We start from the raw sequence: 21,518 nt of genomic DNA, 5'->3' as shown, positions 1-21,518 counted from the left end.
CTGAGAATTATTCTTCTAGCTGTCAAAACTAATCATAAACTTTTATTAATAAGAACAGTAAGGTTTAAGAACAGGCAAACAGACAAATGAAACAAAAGTCAAAAAGTAACCCCATATACAGATAGGAATGTGGTATATAATAGAGGTGCTATTATAATTAAGTGAGGTTATTTTAAAAAGTGGTAGAGCATTTGCCTATCATTGCAGGGGGGGTAGGGATTTCTCTTCTTCATGGGCACATGGCTAAATAGCCTTTCTTAGCCTCTCTTGAATATAGATATGACCTTGTACCTGAGCTCTGGCTGATGGGAGCTGGGCAGGATCAACACACCCCCAGGCCTGACCCACAGAAGACTCCTGTGCTATCACTGTGGCTTCCCCACTCCCCTGGCAGCCTTGAAGCCCACTGTCAAATAGCAGAGCCACTGTATTCTTGCCTGGAGAATTCCATGGACAGAGGAGCCTGGCAGGCTATAGTTCATGGGGTCTCAAGGAGTTGGACACAAATGAGTGACTTTCACTCACTTCACAGTGTAGAAGGAGCCCAGGTTTCTGAGGCAAGTCTTAGAGGAGGGACTCCTGCCAATCAGAAACACCCGTTTTCAACCTAGCTAAAAGAGAGTTAGTTGCTCAGTCATGTCTGGCTCTTTGTGACCCCATGGATTGTAGCCCGCCAGGCTCCATGGCATTCTCCAGGCAAGAATACTGGAGTGGGTAGCCATTCCCTTCTCCAGATCTTCCCAACCCAGGGATTGAACCCAGGCCTCCAATACTGCACGTGGATTCTTGACCACTGAGCCACCAGCAAAGTCCTAGCTGAAAGAAGTAAACTTTTATTGGGTTAGACCACTGAGATTTGGGAGTTTATTTGTTAAAGTAGCTACCACTGTATTTTCTAATACAGATTTTCTTTTCATACCATACACATGACACCTATATTACTAAGACCTAAATATCTTTGACACCCTCCAAAACAGAATATAAGAAAATATATATTTATGACATTTAGGTAGAACTGGAACACTTAAACAAGACACAAATGCAAAACAGCAAATCATAAAGGAAGAATCTACCTACATTCAAAGGAAAAAGAAATCTGTTATAGAATACATATAAACATATCAACATCATAATCAAAACAATGTAAAGCAGAGAGAAGATATTTATAATGCACATGACTGACAAAAAAGATTAGTATGGATAACATTAAAATTCCTATAAATATTTTTAAACAAAGAACACAATAAAAAATGAACAAAGGATGAAATCTAAATAGCCAATAGAAACATGGTCAAATTACTATCAAATTATGAGTAATTGAGGAAATGCACAGTAAACCACAGTGAAAAGTTTGACACACATTTCAAAACTGAGTAAATTTAAGGGAGTGTAAACACACGGCCTGCCCACAGGGCTGGGAGTTGGTTCAGGCATTTTAATGCAGAGGTGGAAATATCTAGTTCATATGCACATGTAATCCCACTACAGCCCAGCCAGTTCCACTGCAAGGCATATAATCCAATGAAGCTAGCTCACATACATACATACAAGAAAAATTCCTGTAGATACATTAAGAGTTGTAGAAACTTACAAAGAAACCTTACAAAGTCCATCAATTAATAATAGATAAATTCTGGAATGTTCATAATATTAAATGATCAGTTCAGTTCAGTTCAGTCACTCAGTCGTGTCCAACTCTTTGCGACCCCATGAATCGCAGCACACCAGGCCTCCCTGTCCATCACCAACTCCTGGAGTTCACTCAGACTCACGTCCATCGAGTCGGTGATGCCATCCAGCCATCTCATCCTCTGTCGTCCCCTTCTCCTCCTGCCCCCAATCCCTCCCAGCATCAGAGTCTTTTCCAATGAGTCAACTCTTAAAAGTTTCAGCTTTAGCATCATTCCTTCCAAAGAAATCCCAGGTCTGATCTCCTTCAGAATGGACTGGTTGGATCTCCTTGCAGTCCAAGGGACTCTCAAGAGTCTTCTCCAACACCACAGTTCAAAAGCATCAATTCTTTGGTGCTCAGCTTTCTTCACAGTCCAACTCTCACATCCATACATGACCACTGGAAAAACCATAGCCTTGACTAGACGGACCTTTGTTGGCAAAGTAATGTCTCTGCTTTTCAATATTAAATGATATGTGATAGTAAATACTAACAAACTAGATGCATATGTTTTAACAAGTCTAATATTGGTAAAGAAAAAGCAAATTGGAGAATGGTTAACACAGCATGAGGGTTTCCCAGGTGGAGCTAGTGGTAAAAAACCCACCTGCCAATGCAGGAGACATGAGAGATGCAGGGTCAATCCCTGTGTTGGGAAGGTCCCCTGGAGAAGGGCACAGCAACCCACTCCAAAGTCTTTTTTTTATTATTAATTAATTTATTTTAATTGGAGGCTAGTTACTTTAAGTATTGTGATGGTTTTTGCCATACATAGACATGAATCAGCCAGCGGTGCACATGTGTCCCTCCCATCCTGAACATCCCTTCCCACCCCATCCCTCTGGGTTGTCCCAGGGCGCCAACTTTGAGTGTCCTGCTTCATGAATTGAAATTGCACTGGTCATCTATTTTACATATGGTAATATACATGTTCCAATGCTATTCTCGCAAGTCATCCTACCCTCACCTTCTCCTATATAGTCCAAAAGTCTGCTCTTTATATCTGTGTTTCTTTTGCTGTCTTGCATATAGCATCATTATTACTTTCTTTCTAAATTATATATATATATATATATATATATATATTCATTAATATACTGTATTGGTGTTTCTCTTTCTGACTTACTTCACTCTGTATAATAGGCTCCAGTTTCATCCACCTCATTATAACTGACTCAAATGTGTTCTTTTTTATTGCTGAGTAATACTCCATTGTTTGGAGGAAAGTTATGACCAATCTAGATAGCATATTAAAAAGCAGAGACATTACTTTGCCAATAAAGGTCTGTCTAGCCAAGGCTATGGTTTTTCCAGTAGTCATGTATGGATGTGAAAGTTGGACTGTGAAGAAAGCTGAGCACTGAAGAATTGATGCTTTTGAACTGTGGTGTTGGAGAAGACTCCTGAGAGTCCCTTGGACTGCAAAGAGATCCAACCAGTCCATTCGAAAGATCATTCCTGGGTGTTCTTTGGTAGGACTGATGCTAAAGCTGAAACTCCAGTGCTTTGGCCACCTCATGTGAGGACTTGACTCATTGGAAAAGAATCTGATGCTGGAAGGGATTGGGGGCAGGAGGAGAAGGGGACAACAGAGGATGAGATGACTGGATGGCATCACCGACTCGATGGACGTGAGTCTGAGTGAACTCCGGGAGTTGGTGATGGACAGGGAGGCCTGGCGTGCTGCGATTCATGGGGTCGCAAAGAGTCGGACATGACTGAGCAACTGAAGGGAACTGAATACTCCATTGTGTACATGTATCACAGCTTTCTCATCCATTTATCTGCCGATGGACATCTAGGTTGCTTCTGTGTCCTGGCTATTGTAAACAGTGCTGTGATGAACATTGGGTACACGTGTCTCTTTCAATTCTGGTTTCCTCAGTGTGTATGCCCAGCAGTGGGTTTGCTGGGTCATATGGCAGTTCTGTTTCCAGTTTTTTCAAGGAATCTCCATACTGTTCTCCAGAGTGGCTGTACTAGTTTGCATTCCCACCAACAGTGTAAGAGGGTTTCCTTTTCTCCACACCCTCTCCAGCATTCACTGTTTGCACACTTTTTGATAGCAGCCATTCTGACCAGCATGAGATGGTACCTCATTGTGGTTTTGATTTGCATTTCTCTGATAATGAGTAAAGTTGAGCATCTTTTCATGTGTTTATTAGCCATCTGTATGTCTTCTTTGGAGAAATGTCTAATTCTTTGGCCCACTTTTTCATTGGGTCATTTATTTTTCTGATATTGAACTGCTTGTATATTCTGGAGATTAATTCTTTGCCAGTTGTTTCATTTGCTATTATTTTCTCCTATTCTGAAAGCTGCCCTTTTACCTTGCTTATAGCTTTCTTCATTGTGCAAAGCTTTTAAGTTTAATTAGGTCTCATTTGTTTATTTTTGTTTTCATTCCCATTACTCTGGGAGGTGGATCATAGAGGATCTTGCTGTGATTTATATCAGGGAGTGTCCTGCCTATGCTTTCCTCTAAGAGGTCTATAGTTTCTGGTCTTATATTTAGATCATTAATCCATTTTGAGTTTATTTTTGTGTGTGGTGTTAGAAAGTGTTCTAGTTTCATTCTTTTACAGGTGGTTGACCAGTTTCCCCAGCACCACTTGTTAAAGAGTTTGTCTTTCTTCCATTGTATATTTTTGCCTCCTTTGTCAAAGACAAGGTGTCCATAGCTATGTGGATATATCTCTGTGCTTTATATTTTCTTCCATTAATCTATATTTCTGTCTTTGTGCCAGTACCACACTGTCTTGATGACTGTAGCTTTGTAGTATAGTCTGAAATCAGGAAGGTTGATTCCTTCAGTTCCATTCTTTTTTCTCAAGAGTGCTTTGGCTACTCAAGGATTTTTTGCTTTTCCATACAAATTGTGAAATTATTTATTCTAGTTCTGTGAAAAATACCGTTAGCAGCTTGATTGTAATTGTGTTGAATCCATAGATTGCTTTGGGTAGTGTCAATGACTATAGTAAAGTTGCAGGATATAAAATTAATACACAGAAATCCCTTGCATTCCTATACACTAACAATGAAAAAGAGAAAGAGAAATTAAGGAAACAATCCCATTCACCACTGCATCAAAAAGAATAAAATACTTAGGAATAAATTTACCTAAAGAAACAAAAGACCTATATATAAAAAACTACAAAACACTGTTGAAAGAAATCAAAGAGGACACAAATAGATAGAGAAATATACCATGGTCATGGATTGGAAGAATCAATATAGTGAAAATGAGTATACTCCAGTATTCTTGCCTGGAGAATCCTACGGACAGAGGAGCCTGGCAGGCTACAGTCCATGGGGTCAAGAGTTGGACATGACTGAAGTGACTTACACAGAATGAATGAATGTGTATAAATTTCAAAATAGAGAAAAATACTTTCTTTTGCATATAGAGACATTCCTTTGTTACTAAAGTCCAGAACCTTGCATAGAAAGGATGCAGAATCCCTTTAACAGAGAAGGCACACAGGACAAACAGGATGAGATGTGGGTCTGTGATATCGACTGTCTCTCGAATATTTTACATCTTTCAATAAAGGCAACTAAAGCAAACATACTTCAAAAAATGTGTTAAAAATCTAGATCAGATGTTTGTTGTATTATTGTCCACATAATTTGGAATATGTTAATATTAAAAATTAAGTGGAAATGAAATGAAGTCATAAATATGATAACCAAAATGTAAGAATAATTTATCCCGTATCCTTTAGAATTAATGTCTCTTATGAGGACAGAAATGCTTTCACATACACTGCTCACCAAAAAAAAAAAAAATTAAAAAGAGAAAGAAGGAAGGAACATTAAAAGAAAGAAGAGAAAGGAAGATAATATTTAGTTTTACAATACGTATTTTTTATCCAAATGAAAAGATGAAAATCTACCAAGAAGGAAAGTAAATTTTTCATACATTAATACGTTAAGGAACTAGAACTTTGCTGTAAATGTTCTTGCCTTTGGCTTTCTCAGCTCTTGATGCCTCGAACATTTAAGACACTCCAATCTTGTTAATCATCTAACTTAATCTTCGTAACAAGCCTATGGGTAGTAAAAATGATCCAAAGGACTAAGTTGCTCCTAGTTAAACAGCTGAACACAAGCCCAGGTCTTCTGAATTACCAGTGCGAAGAAACCAGTCAAGTTCCGGGAACTCAAAGCCACCAACTCCCTCCCCCATCCCCTCCCGCCCCCCCCCCCCCCCCCCGCCATAAGTGGAGGTCTGTCATTTTGTGACCCAACGACTTGTTTTAAAAACGATTATTCCTCAGTGTGTATGCCCAGCAGTGGGATTGCTGGATCATAAGGCAGGTCTATTTCCAGTTTTTTAAGGAATCTCCACACTGTTCTCCATAGTGGCTGTACTAGTTTGTATTCCCACCAACAGTGTAAGAGGGTTCCCTTTTCTCCACACCCTCTCCAGCATTTATTACTTGTAGACTTTTGGATCGCAGCCATTCTGACTGGTGTGAAATGGTACCTCATAGTGGTTTTGATTTGCATTTCTCTGATAATGAGTGATGTTGAGCATCTTTTCATGTGTTTGTTAGCCATCTGGATGTCTTCTTTGGAGAAATGTCTATTTAGTTCTTTGGCCCATTTTTTGATTGGGTCATTTATTTTTCTGGAGTTGAGCTGTAGGAGTTGCTTGTATATTCTCGAGATTAGTTGTTTGTCAGTTGCTTCATTTGCTATTATCTTCTCCCATTCTGAAGGCTGTCTTTTCACCTTGCTAATAGTTTCCTTTGATGTGCAGAAGCTTTTAAGGTTAATTAGGTCCCATTTGTTTATTTTTGCTTTTATTTCCAATATTCTGGGAGGTGGGTCATAGAGGATCCTGCTGTGATGTATGTCAGAGAGTGTTTTGCCTATGTTCTCCTCTAGGAGTTTTATAGTTTCTGGTCTTACGTTTAGATCTTTAATCCATTTTGAGTTTATTTTTGTGTATGGTGTTAGAAAGTGTTCTAGTTTCATTCTTTTACAAGTGGTTGACCAGATTTCCCAGCACCACTTGTTAAAGAGATTGTCTTTAATCCATTGTATATTCTTGCCTCCTTTGTCAAAGATAAGGTGTCCATATGTGCGTGGATTTATCTCTGGGCTTTCTATTTTGTTCCATTGATCTATATTTCTGTCTTTGTGCCAGTACCATACTGTCTTGATAACTGTGGCTTTGTAGTAGAGCCTGAAGTCAGGTAGGTTGATTCCTCCAGTTCCATTCTTCTTTCTCAAGATCGCTTTGAAACCAGAAGGGAAAGAGACACGTGTACCCCAATGTTCATTGCAGCACTGTTTATAATAGCCAGGACATGGAAGCAACCTAGATGTCCATCAGCAGATGAATGGATAAGAAAGCTGTGGTACATATACACAATGGAGTACTACTCAGCCATTAAAAAGAATACATTTGAATCAGTTCTAATGAGGTGGATGAAACTGGAGCCTATTATACAGAGTGAAGTAAGCCAGAAAGAAAAACACCAATACAGTATACTAACGCATATATATGGAATTTAGAAAGATGGTAACAATAACCCTGTGTACGAGACAGCAAAAGAGACACTGATGTATAGAACAGTCTTATGGACTCTGTGAGAGAGGGAGAGGGTGGGAAGATTTGGGAGAATGGCATTGAAACATGTAAAATATCATGTATGAAACAAGTTGCCAGTCCAGGTTCGATGCACGATACTGGATGCTTGGGGCTGGTGCACTGGGACGACCCAGAGAGATGGAATGGGGAGAGAGGAGGGAGGAGGGTTCAGGATGGGGAACACATGTATACCTGTGTCGGATTCATTTTGATATTTGGCAAAATTAATACAATTATGTAAAGTTTAAAAATAAAATAAAATTTAAAAAAAAAAGAAAGAAAAAAAAACGATTATTCCAAACAGAACACACATCAGTCTCATTTGTCATTCTGAGAAGTTTATGAACCCATACCCGTTTTCTCCGTACAGCCACACTAAACACTGAGAGGGTAGCTCTCACAAACCCCTGCAACCTGTTCTTTGGTTCATTCAAAGGAAAAAAAAATCTACACTTGAGAAGCTTTCAAGTATTCCCACAGAATCCACAGTGATCCTTGACCAGCACCCTGCCAACTCCCCCACCGCATGCATAAGAAATGGCCTTTCCGTGTAGGACCTGTCGACTTCTGCAATCCACTTCTGTGTTGATCCATTTACGATGCTTCTTCTGATGCTGGCCGGGATCCAGGCCTGGAGAACCACCTGGCGAGAAGCACTCCTGAGCAGGCACACAGCTATATACAGTACATCTGTCACGCCAATGGATGCAAACTGAATTGCTGACAAGGACTGTTTCTTCAATTAAAAAAAAAAAAAAAAAAAAAACAAGTAAAAGCTTCTTTTTAAGGTATAAGGAAGAAAACTGTAAATTGAAAGAAGAGACTGGTGGGAGGGAGTCACGTGTGGGATCATCAATTCAAACTGTGAGAAGAGACTTCTCCTTTTCTGCACATCAAACCTTAAAAGGAGGACAAGTCAGAGTCAGTGACCTGAGTCCCCGTAAAGTGAATCAGCAGCTCTAAAATTCTCATTAACCCAGTAGTCTCCCACTGGAAATGGAAGGTGACTTCATTGCCTTAAAACTCAAGAAGCCTTAGCTTCTGTTTCTGTTCATGTCAGGGGAAGGGAATTTTAGGAAAAGCTGAAGACAGTATCATCAGGAACTGAAATATGATTTGCTATAAAGGAAGCCTGATATTGCCTTTCAGTTTTGTGACCCACAAAAAGAAAACTCTAACTCTTTCCTTTTATATAAAAACTTTTCTTTACTGTGTCTCACAGGAGAACCCAATTACCCCTAATTTCTGGCCACTTAAAAATGTTCAGGAGAAACACATGTTATTTCTAAAATGACATACAAATATATAGGACACAAGGAAAAGAAGCTGATTCATTTAAAAAAATACATTAGGAGTTCATAAATTTTCAGTTTTCAGTTTTTCCTTTGAATAATTATAACTCATAGTTATTTGTTTTGCAGAAAACATTAATCCCACAATCATCTTTTGGCCAAGCCCCCAAAATAACATTTATATTCTCAAGAATATAAATTCCTCTAAAAAATACAATAGTGAATGTAACAAAAAAGCTGCAGCCTCACAAACATAGAGAACGAACCAGGGGTTTCCAGTGGGAAGAGGGAAGGGGGGGTGAGGGGAAGATGAGGTAGGGGAGTTAGAGGTACAAACTGTTAGGCATAAAATAAGCTACAAGGATCTATTTACAGCACAGGGAATACAGCCAATACTTTATAATAACTATAAATGGAGTATACCTTTAAAAATTGTGAATCACTATATTGAATATCTGTTGCATATATAATATTATAGAGCAACTATACTTCAATAAAAATAAAAATTAAAAAAAATTGAAGAACATGAATTTCCTCTTTGATTATTATTTCTCTATATGTATATATTGTTGCTGTTGTTAATCACTAAGTCATGTCTGGCTCTTTCATAATCCCTATGGACTGTAGCCCTCCAGGCTCCTCTGTCCATGGGATTTCTCGGGGAAGAATACTGGAGTGAGTTGCCATTTCCTTCTCCAGAGGGAGACAATCTACCAAGAAGGAAAGTAAATTTCCTGACCGAGGGATCAAACCTGTGTCTCCTGCATTGGCAGGTGGGTTCTTTACCATTGAGTCACCAAGGAAACCCTATATGTATATATTACCAAAGATTTATTTGATATTCAGTAAAATGCAACACTTTTCCATTTAAAAATTATAATATTTCCAAGCCTAAGGCTCACTGCATTTTTAAAATTTATATCTCATGTAAAGCTCATTTACTGCATCTCCACCAAATGAAAAAGTGGCAGCTGGGTCTAGAAATTCTGCAAGTATTGCTATTGCCATGAATCTCAGAACTCAGCTATCACTCCTAGATATTTCATCACTCTAAGATGTGAAGCTCTCTTGTGGATAAGATAATAGGCAGTTCATCCTGATTTCCTAAAAGTCCTGCAGTGGGCAAGAAAACTGAACTTCAGCTGTGACCCCCTCAATCCTTAAAGGCCATCAGGAGTTTGGAGTCTGTACTTGCCATGTGGCAGGGTCCTTGCCATCCGTACTGTAGCAAAAGAACTGCAGAGAGAAGATTGTGTTTTGTGGGTCAGGACCAAACTCGAAACAAGACGGCTCTGAAGGACAGAACAGTTCTAGACAGGTGAGCGTGTCCAGAGGACAAAGGGCATGGAGCCGACAGCATGATCTGCACAGGAAGGAGAGCTCAGACCTGGCATAGAGAGGGGCGAACGTGGGGGCACAATGTTTGCAACGGGGGTTGCCATGGTGAATGAGAATAAACCTGAGGAATGCTAAGGATTACATTAGATGGATGGGGTGGAACTGGATTATGGAGCATAAAAATGTGTTGCTGTTGTTGCTTAGTCACTCAGTCATATCTGACTCTCCTGCGACCCCATGGACTGTAGCCCCAGGCTCCTCTGTCCATGGGATTCCCCAGGCAAGAATACTGGAATAGGTTGCTATTTCCTTCTCCAGGGGATCTTCCCAACCCAGGGATCAAACCCTTGTCTCCTGAGTGGGCAAGTGGGTTCTTACTGCTGAAACACCAGGGAAGCCCATAAAAACATGGAGAAACAATTAATTACCGGATGAGACAGAACCAAAAATGGGAAGCAATAAAAGATTCCAGAGGAGGAATGTGACATAAGCAATGCTGGAAAACAGTAGCCCAGCAAAATTGGTGTAGGAGTAAATGTTTTATGTTCTCCAAAAATTTGCATGTAAAACCTAATCCCCTATGTGATGGTACTGGGTGGGCATGGTGGGAAGGTGATTAGGTCATAAGAATGGAGCCCTCCTCCTTCAGCGCCCTTCTGTTCTGTGAGAAAACACTGTCTGTGAACCAGGAGGGGCCTTTGCTAGAAACCACATACACCTGCACCTTGACCTTGGACTTTCAGCCTCCAGAACTGGGGAAAATGAACGTTTATTGATTATAAGACAGCAGTCTACGGTATTTTTGTTATAGAAGTTTGAACTAGGTCAATAATTTCCTAGAACACATTGGAAATGGAAGAACTTGGAGGAGGCCACTAAAACCAAGCTTTTAAAGAAATGGTGAAACTTTCACCATTGCAGCACAGCTTAAATAGTGAAAATATGTATGGAGAGAAAAGGATACATTCAAGAGAAATTTTGAAAGAACATTTCCAACTAATCTCTTAATGAAATAAATATGAGATAGAAAATACTATCAACCATTTAAATTGGGGGGAAATTGCAAAGAACAGTTTTGAATTCATATCACCATTAATAAGAGAAAGTACTATATTTTTTTCTGTCAAGTTTTTACAGTAAAATTTTCTTTTACTGGCCAGATGTGAGAACGAGACAGTTTTTAAAATTCTTAACATTGTCCACCATTTTAACATTCTGGGCATTATAATATTGCATCAGAAAATTTCCAAGTTACATGTTACCTAGAAAAACAAGCTTATTTTTCTTTAATTTATCCATCGACAATGAGACTATTATGTTTCCGTCTTCACTTCTGCTTCATTTTCAAGAGGTTGCACCTGAACATTCAGGACTATTCAATCAACAAAGGCTGTTGGGTGGGAAAGTTAATGCCATCTCATGACACATTCGAGAATTGTACTTTCTCCCTTTAAATATGAGTAAACAGCCTACAAGGACATCTAGCACTGATTTTGCATTCAAATTATAAACCTGCTATAATGTGGATACTATAAAATAATGCATCCTACTCTTCAAATAATTCTTTTTCTTCTTTTCACACCATTCTTCCAACTCACATAGCGACAATAACCTTTGTATGACAACTTAGTACAGGATCTTCAATTCCAAGGTCAATGGAAATGATTGAATGAAATATCTCTGGCTGTAAAACTGCTCTAAAGTAATCTCACATTTACACTTGGCCAAACACTCATTTGAGGATTTGACTATCAGGGTATTCCGATACTAAAACACTTAATATCTGATCTAGCTCTGCGTGGTTGATTATTAAGAAACATTTGTTTTGTAATTCTGAGGTTCAAACCATGTGGTAACAAATGGATTTGATTCCATCCTTGATCTTGTCATGGAACACAGAGGTGATATAAAAATAATGGAAGAATTGTGGATTTATCTTCCAGTTTTCTTGAGAGATAATTGACATATAACACATGTGCATTTGAGATACAAGGTGATGAGTTGATACACGTCTATATTTTGAAGTGATTATCACATCAGTGTGAGTCAGCACCTCCATCTCCTCACATAATTACCATTTCTTTTTTGTGGTGGGACACTTAAGATCTACCCTCTTGGCAACTTTCAAGTGTATAATACAGTGTCAATAACTGTAGTCGCCATGCTGCCCATTAGATCTCCAAAACGTATGCATCTCATACCTGTAAGCTTACACTCTTGGACCAAGCATCTCTCCATGCCCCCCTGCTCAGCCCGTGGCAGCCACCATTCTGCTCCCTGCTTCCATCACTTTGACTCTTCAGCGTCCGTGAATAAGTGATGCCATGTGGTATTTGCCGTTCTCTGTCTCAACCAGTTCAGTTAGCATAACGCCCTCAAAGTCTATACGTACGGTCAAAAACAGCAGGATGTCCTTTCTCGTGATTGCACGGTATTCCGCTGTGTGTGTAGACCACATCTTCTTCATCTGTTCATCCACAGTCAGGCTCTCAGGTGGTCAGCAGTCTTCACTATTGAGAATAATGCCGCCGTGAACATTGGAGTGTAGATGACAGTGACTCCATTTCCTTTGAACGCATACCTAGAAGTGGAATTGGATCATATGATAGTTCTATTTTTAGTTTTTGGAGCACTCTCCATACTCTTTTTCCATGGCAGCTGCGTCAATTTACGTTCCCACCAATAGTGCACAACAGTTTCCTTTTCTGTTTCCTTGCCAACACTTGTGATTTGTGGTCTTTTTAATGACAGCCATTCTGACAGGTGTGAGGCCATATCTCATGGTTTCAACTTGCATTTCCCTAATGCTGAGTGACACTGAGCATCTTGCCATGTACCACGCAGTTCACGCTCTCTTTCGGCAGAATCGCTAAGCTTCTGTGCTCTCCCAGGATTCTGCCATTTGTTCCCTCAAGGGTGGAGGTGAAGCTGAAGTCTGTGGCCTCTCCCTGGCCCGCTGGCTTTCTGCACGTGCTCAGCAGTCACCTGTCAGAGCTCATGCTTTCTGTCACCATCAAGAGCACACACAGGGAGCTGGCCACAGGGTCATGAGTGGGCCAGGTCCATGTAGTGTTGGGGGTGTATGTGGACCAGTTGGGGAAAATCCATGGGCAACACATCCCAGAGGCATCTCAGGGCTTCCTGTTGGAGTCTGAAACAGAGTAACAGCATCCGAGTCCCTTTAACGTCCTCTGAGAGTCCCATTTGCTGCTCTCCCAGACTCTTCCCACCCACCCCTGACTCAGGCTCTGCATTGGGTGAGAGAGACATGGGCATCTCAAGCAGCACCCCGCCCACCTGCGCAAGCTGGCCATCCACTCCCATGCTCTCCCTTTCCCTTGAGGGAGAAACCACAGGTGAGAAGCTACAACTCTCTGAGCTGTGATGCTGGGGTGAGAAGTGATGTGGGTAAAGTCAAACTGTCCTTCTGACTGTCTTCATGTGTCCAAACTCAGATATTTGGATTCTAGTGGAGTGGTGGAGCCTCTGCACCAGAAACCTGGACTTTCACAAAGGTTTGTGCAATCTAGGTACCTTTTTGAGCATGCCCAGTGTTCCTGCCTCCATCATTCAATCACCCAGCTCCTTTCTCCCAGAATGTCGTCAGGAGGTTTGCCTGCATAAACCCACCACGGCTCAAAGTCCTGTGCAGATTCATCCTCCTCTATAAACTCTGCTCTTAAGATAATCCCTTTTCCAAAGGGATTTTGTCTTTGTCTTCATGATGAACCTTGCATTTTGAGTTGTACTCATGGGCTTCCCAGGTGGTACAAGTGGCAAAGAACTCACCTGCCAATGCAGGAGACATAAGAGATGCAGGTTCTAACCCCGGGCTGGGAAGATCCCCTGGAGGAAGGCATGGCAACCCATTCCAGTATTCTTGCCTGGAGAGCCCCATGGACAGAGGAGCCTGGTGGTCTACAGTCCATGGGGTCACAAAGAGTCACATGTGACTGAAGCAATTTAGCACACACACATGCACAGTCATTTGCACATATGTCTGTAAATCATAAAGAGCTTGAAAACATACTACACACCATGCCTAACCCTCAGCGTGCACTCAGGCAACATTTGTAGAATTTAATTTTTTCCAGTGGTTGAACTTCAAACTTTTATTTTGGATAGCCTCGGGCATTTGTTGACCAATTGTGCTTCTCTGCTGCTGCTGCTAAGTCACTTCAGTCGTGTTCGCTGCTTCTCTAGTAAATGAAAATAGAGCCATGGGGGCAAAGTGCATCTACAGCCGCCCTCGTATCCACAAGGTCTGCATCTATGGATTCAGCCAACCAAGGATTGAAAATACTCAAAAAAAAAAAAGCTAGAAATTTCCAAAAAGCAAAACTTGAATTTGCTGTGCACCAGCAATTATTTATGTAGCATTTACAACCATCTGCATAGAATTTACATTGCATTAGATATTGTAAGTAATCTAGAGATGATTTAAAGTCTACTGGAAGATGTGAATAGGTTACATGCAAACACCACATACGCCACTGTATATAAGGGACTTGAGCTTTCAGGGATTTTGGTATTCACGGGGGTCCTGGAACCAATCCCCTGTGGATACCAAGACCAACTGCATTGTCTTGTTGGCAGGCTACATATCCAGCCCATCTGTGCCCAATGCCATGGGCAGCTTGAGTAACATCTGTTAGCCACATACATTAATGAGACGCTATACTCATCTATCCATCAAATCAGCAAGGCAATGAAACTAATTTACACTACATTTTCTGTCCAAAGGCCCACTCACATGAAACCCAAAGATATATTATGCCCTCAGTTAATTCCTTTCAGTTATTTTGAAACTTTCAAGCAACCCAGTCAAATTGTCTCATAAAACTAAGCAATCCAAGCTTCATCTGGAGATGACTAATGATATGCTTATTTCACCATGGCCCAAAACACTCATTCAGTCTTATCAGTGAACAGTCTTCCAAATCTAAATACTTTGGCTATCATCTGTTCCTCCTCTTCTAGGAACTTGTCATTTCTCTGCCTATGGGAAGAGTAATTTAGTCCAAGAATCTGAGATTATTTTACCCTACAGTTCTCAAGAGGAGGATTTCATCTCGATTATACTTTAGAAGACTTTAATTTTTTATTTTCATCTATATTTTGAACTACCACGTAGGTCATCTTCATTGAAATGTTTACGTGGGTTTTTTTACACCACTCTTGAGAGAAGAATGATGCTGGAGAAAACTTAATTTTATAATATAGTTTGATTAATGAACAAATAATTTCTCACCGCTAGCAGTATTCTCATGGAATAATACTGCAGCAAGCAGCATAGTGCATCTATCAATATATGAAATGGAAATCTAAACACTGGTCTGTTATCTGAGACTGGAGATCATTTGATGAGTTCATACATATATGTATAACTTCAGAATGAGTTAATGAGGAATTTTTAGTAGGTAGATTCTTCTTGTATTAAATAATCTTCATAAAGCACTCAAGCAGAAATATGAGTAGTGATTTCATGAACTTTAATCAGTTTTTAACATCATTCATTGTTATATAAGTGTTCTGCTGTCTATTTTGCAGATATATGTAATTTAATGAACATATAGTATAGCAAGCAAAATTTAGCTGGAGTGTAATAGAGTATAAAATAACCCAAATTCAGGATAGAAGTTTAACTTCAGTTTAATGAATGAACCATGTATAAAGGCCATCCAAAGTCATTTAATATTTAAGCATCAATTAATTGAATGACTGGAAATTATAAATATTTAGAAAGGTCTAGAGGTTGATTCATGCTGAAGGATTAGAAAATCGAGATTAATATATGCTAGCTTATTAAGCTCTGAGAAATTGACCATTTCCACAAATTCAAAACAAATTCACTGAGATAGTATCTAAATCAAAACTAAATATAATAGTCTACCAAAAGTGAGATTTAAATAACTTTTAATACAACTACATTCAGTTATTCCACTGGGATATGATCGTAGGATATAATTTGTCCCCACGTGGTCAATGATGAGTCATTTATAAGAAAGAAATGTGAACTGTAGGTATGGCTACTGATGCACATTTCTCCAACATGGCTTCACTTGGTTCGCTTGTTAATAAAAGCATCATGTTATCATCCATGAACACTCATCATCCCAAATGTTCTCAATGGGGCCTTTAAAATCATCCAGGAGCAAATATGAAATCATTATTAAAAAGAAATATCATACTTATTTTTGTAAGACCTAAAAATACATCCCCAATAAAACAGCAATCAGGCTAGGTACACTGAACCTACGTAATATGTACAGAACTCAATCCACAAGTCAAGAATACTTGAAAGAAACTGACACTCAGCCAACTTTAAATTGTATCTTGTGTAACATACAAGTTCCATAAGGACTATTTCCATATTGTTAATTGCTAATATATATGTACTATACCTGTCCACCTAGAGATCTCCAAGGGGCTCCTGGGGGCCCCTTCTACCCCCATCAGCATTAATAAAACCCCTCAAAAAATCTACCTACGTTTTTGAAAATTGTTATCACTTCTTTTATTGTCGACCATAGAGTCATAAAAATATAATGATTCTGTCTTATTGGAATGGAAATTGATTTTATAGCCTCTCTAGACGTTTTATGTCAGACAGTAGTGGGGAATCATGGTAGAATTTAAAGTTTTAAAAGATTTGCTATGACAATCCGGCTCTTTCATTGTGTACTATACCTCATCTTAAGTAAGAAACACAGGTTCCTTGAGGGTATTTACTCCTGTATGTCCTACTTTTTTTTTTTTTTTTTTCAGTTTTAGCATTTTCCATATTTTTCTTTGCTATCTTCACAAGAAGTCAAAATTGCTTTTTGATGCTAAAACTCATATTGCAATTTTAGGCTATGAGAAAGGCGGGCGTCATCATGCATGTAGAGGGTACATCTCTAAAATGAGTGTCAACAAAACCCCAAAAGCATATTTGTCCTATGCCTTCGTAAGAATCAACAGAGCAATCCCCTGGAGTAATTTAATTCTAATGGTCATATTTCCAGCTTCCTGCGGATTGTACAGTCTTTCACAGAGCTAAAATCAGAACTGAATATTGTGTACAGGAATATGGAGCCAGCAAGTGAGCATGACGTCAGAAAAATAATATAACATTTTAAACCTGAAATGTACATAGGGGAACATTTAGTAATATAACAAATGCCCTCTTTTGCGCAGAAAAAAGAAAAAAATCTGACTATAACAAAGGTATGGAAATTTCTTTAGCTTTTCTGAATCTGAACTTTCTCACCTGAAAAATAGATTAGAAAATGAGCTCAGTGTTAATAGCAGAGCAGAAAATGAAGCCCAAATTCTATTGTATGAACTTGCAACAGTTTCAAGGTTTCAGATACTAAACTGGTTGTTGCATCGGATCCTAGCTGTAATCTTTTCCTGTGGCGGCTGTCACAAGCTCCCACAAATGCGGTGACACAGAACAACAGAAATGTATTCTCTCAGAGTTCTGGACGTCGGAAGTTCTAAATCAGGGCCACTGAGCCATAGGCAAGGTGTCAGAAGAGCTGAACTCTGCAGGGGCTCGAGGGCAGAATTCGTCTCTTGCTCTGCAGCCGCCCGCCCCGCCCCCGTTTCCCGTGCTGCCTTGTGCGGCCACACCCCTCCAGGGCCCAGGGTCATCCGTGCCTTACTCTTTCTTCCACCCTCGCATCACCTTCCCCTCTGTACCTTTAAATCTCTGCTTCTCTCTTATGGGATCTCCTAATTGCATTCAGGGACCATCTGGTTAGTCTCGGGACCATCTGGTTAATCTCCAGACCAGACCTGGTTAATCTCTCTGGTTAATCAAGGACCATCTAGCATAGTCTCATCTCAAAGTTCCTAATTTAATCACTCCTGAAAAAATGCTTTTTCCAAATAATATAATACTTACAGCTTGAAGGAATTAGGATTTGATTTTTTTTTTTTTTTTTTTTTTTTTGCGAGGGGTTGGGCGTGGCTGCTGGACGGGGCATTATTCTGCTGCCTTGCTGATTAAGTAAATTAGATATTTAGCCATCTGTCAAAACAGTCAGTTCAGTTCAGTCACTCAGCCATATCCGACTCTTTATGAACCCATGAACCGCAGCATGCCAGGCTTCCCGTCCATCACCAAATCCCACCAAATCCCATAGTTTACCCAAACTCTTGTCCATCAAGTCGGTGATGCCATCCAACCATCTCATCCTCTGTCATCCCCTTCTCCTCCTGCCTTCACTCTTTCCCAGCATCAGGGTCTTTTCCAATGAGTCAGCTCTTCGCATCAGGTGGCCAAAGGATTGGAGTTTCATCTTCAGCATCAGTCCTTCCAATGAACACCCAGGACTGATCTCCTTTAGGATGGACTGGTTGGATCTCCTTGCAGTAAAACAAGTCAAAATAAGTCAACTGGATATTGACTTGTCAACTTTTTACCCTGGCATCATAGGACAAGTCTAAAATAACACAAAATGTATGAGACAAACATAGCAAATAGCTTTGTCTTTGCCTGCCTGACATCTGCTGCTGCTGCTGCTGCTAAGTCACTTCAGTCGTGTCCGACTCTGTGTGACCCCATAGATGGCAGCCCACCAGGCTCCCCCGTCCCTGGGATTCTCCAGGCAAGAACACTGGAGTGGGTCGCCATTTCCTTCTCCAATACATGAAAGTAAAAAGTGAAAGTGAAGTTGCTCAGTCATGTCCGACTCTTAGTGACCCCATGAACTGCAGCCTACCAGGCTCCACCGTCCATGGGATTTTCCAGGCAAGAGTACTGGAGTGGGGTGCCATTGCCTTCTCCGGCCTGACATCTACTCACCCTTTTATTGTGTGATGGCAAAAGGTAGTTACCCAAAAGCAGAGTCTCTGCCTGCCTTGTTCTACACAGCAAAACTGATGTAGTCTCCACAGCTTTCATGGGGCTGCATCCTAGCAGTGAGGGACTCTGCATCTATCGAAGAGCCTTCTCAAGGCATATAAATAACATAATATGGTCCCAGTCCCCTGCTTTGAAGGTTGTGCTCTTGTGCTATAAGTAAGTTTAAAAAGAAAAAGCAAATCCACACTTGTTGATTTCTCCTATAATTGCACTTTCCAAAAGTCTAAATATCTGTGATACCCCCACTCTCATCAGCATGGTGAATTTAGCAGTATTTTTTTGAAAAAATGGGATCTCAGACAGAAAATCAATAAGGGTGCTTTAAGGGTTATCAATTTTATGATGCTTCCCAATTCTGGGAAAAAAAGAATTCCAAAGTGCTTTTACATGAGATAAAAAGATGAAGGAATATTATTTTACCAGTAGCTACATGAAATATTGATGGTTATTACTGTATCAGTTCTAAAAGAACATAGGTTTGATTCCTTGAACATTTATTCCATCTGTGTCTCTTCTACTTTAAGAAGTTATTTGTTTGCAAATGTTTTGATACCTGCTAGAAATTTTATATCCAATGAACTTCGGCCCAAATTAAATAATATCAGAGCCTCTATTTCTCCATCACCATTTGCCAAGTAAAGTTGTAAATAGCAAATCATAAAAACAGTGCCTTTCCAACAGCATGTATTCAACCAACAATTGTTAGTAAGTGTTAATAAGTTAGTTAGAACACAGATAAAAATCAGAAGCACAAGGTAAGTTCAGCCTCCTAAAGCTGGTGGAAATCACCTCACGTTAGACTAGACCAGGTGTCTGTCTTCAGAAATCATAGAAGGCGCTGTGACTTCAAGGTCAAAAGCAGAAAGGACGGTCTCGCTCTCACGCTCAGTGTTGAACACGAATGCTTAGTACCTGTTGAATCACAGTGTCCTTTTTAGGTTTTGTTTTTTGTTTTTGTTTTTTTTTTTGAGGAAACACAACACTTATTATTAGGCCATAGTTAACATGGCGTCTAGAAAAAGAATCAACCATGAGAAAAATAACTCTTCAGTTTGTCTCCCACCCTATTAAAGGGAAGAGGGACCCACTGATCCATCTAATGACCGTGAACTCTGCAGCTCCAGTGGCCACAGTGGCCCCTGCCTGGAGACACACACTCTGCTCTGTGCTGTCCTGTTTTCTGGTATTTTCTCAGGATCCATCCAGGGCCCTAGGGTTCCTCTATACTGACTGATGCCTAACAAGGAAGTGCATTGAGTGGGCTGACCTATGCCTTCTGACCACCTGGCAGTTGTCTTATTATCAATTCCAAGGTCAACATTCTGGTTCAAACCTGGGTCTCTCCTATGAGGCTGGGTGGGTCCATAAATCACTAAAGGCTGACAAACTCCTCAAGCTCAGGGACCTACAACACTGAGAATCAGACCTTAGGGTACGATGACCCCACCAATTCCCCACCATCTGTGATTCCACAAGCTCAGCTGGTCCCCAAGTCTCTGTTCCTGTCTAGATATTGATGCTCCCATTCATTCATTCAAGAATGTGTATTGTACCTACTGTGTGCCAGGCACTGAGCTGGAAGTTACAGGACCTCAAGTGATTCGAGTAATCCCTGCCCTCCTGGAGCTTACAGTCTAGTGAGGAAAGCAACCCTTTCAAAAGCATATTAACTTTATTTATAAGTGCTTCAGGGTTAAAGAGTAGGGTTCTCACCATCTCTAGACCTGCAGAGCCATAAAACTGTCACCTGAGGAAGTTACCTGGAAGCTGAAACCTAGAGGATGTACAAGAATTAGCCAGGAATGTAAGAATAGGCATTTACCAGGTGGAGAAAAGAATGTAAACACACTCCACTGTGCAAAAAAAAAAAAAAAAGAACAGTGGCTCTTAGGGAGAAGAAATAAATCTAAAGCTTAGCAAAAGACAAGAATGATCACCCTGAGAAAGCCAGAGATGTAGGTATAGACCAGCTAAGAGGCCACATGAAGAATTCTCTCCTGCATTCTAGATTTAATGATACACTTTGGGGAGATTTAATCCTTGATGGTCGTGTCAAGACAGGTTCCCAGGTGGCTCAGTGGGTAAAGAATTTGCCTGTGACACAGGAGACACGGGTTCGATTCTTGGGTCAGGAAGATCCCCTGGAGAAGGAAATGGCAACTCTCTCCAGTATTCTTTCCTGGAGAATCCCATGGACAGAGGAGCCTGGAGGGCTACAGTCCGTAGGGTTGCAAAGAAATTGACATGACTGAAGCAACTAGGCACACATGCAAAAGTCATGTCAAGACAGCATTTGATAGGATCTGCCATCACCAAATCCTTGCCCACCCACCTGCCCGGGCCCCTTATTCCTAACAGATAAACAAAAACATGGATGCAAGAAGGCAACCTTCCTTTCTTGCCCTCAACAAGCAGAAGGGTTCACCGCGGCAACCCAGGGGGCTGAGTTGTACTTACTGAACAGAATGTAAGGTTTTAACCTGAATCAGGGAGTGGGAGAATTGGCCACCTATCTCCAAACTGACCACAGACTTCACTACTCCGTACTGCCCTGTGTATCACCAACCACGGCCTCTTACTTTACCCACCTGGCCGCTGTAGCCTTTTTCATTGACAACCCATCCTCAAGTTAATAGGCTATATGAAGCATTAGTCTAAACTCACTGGCAGGAGCCAAGCTCAACAGGTTTAAGAAGAAGTCATTATTACCTTCCTTAGTTCTGAGAATCCTCAATGATGATGAAACGTGATGAAAACGCT

At 40.4% G+C, this 21,518-nt stretch overlaps 1 long non-coding RNA gene across 2 annotated transcripts; it reads right to left on the bottom strand.

Annotated features, from left to right (window-relative positions):
* Positions 1–7,610: 7,610 nt before the first annotated feature.
* LOC129644683 (uncharacterized) lies at positions 7,611–17,601 on the bottom strand. 2 transcript variants are annotated; one of them, XR_008710929.1, is made up of 3 exons: positions 17,265–17,601; positions 12,106–12,485; positions 7,611–8,010 (listed from the first exon to the last, which is right to left on the bottom strand). It is a non-coding gene; the product is annotated as an uncharacterized LOC129644683 (long non-coding RNA). The 2 variants fall into 2 exon arrangements; XR_008710928.1 differs by having other exon boundaries at positions 12,297–12,485.
* Positions 17,602–21,518: the final 3,917 nt, after the last annotated feature.

Source organism: Bubalus kerabau, chromosome 2 (assembly GCF_029407905.1).
Source record: "Bubalus kerabau isolate K-KA32 ecotype Philippines breed swamp buffalo chromosome 2, PCC_UOA_SB_1v2, whole genome shotgun sequence".
Classification (NCBI taxonomy): domain Eukaryota; kingdom Metazoa; phylum Chordata; class Mammalia; order Artiodactyla; family Bovidae; genus Bubalus; species Bubalus kerabau.
Note: the sequence above shows the minus strand (reverse complement) of the source record. Positions and strands in the feature narration are given on the sequence as shown.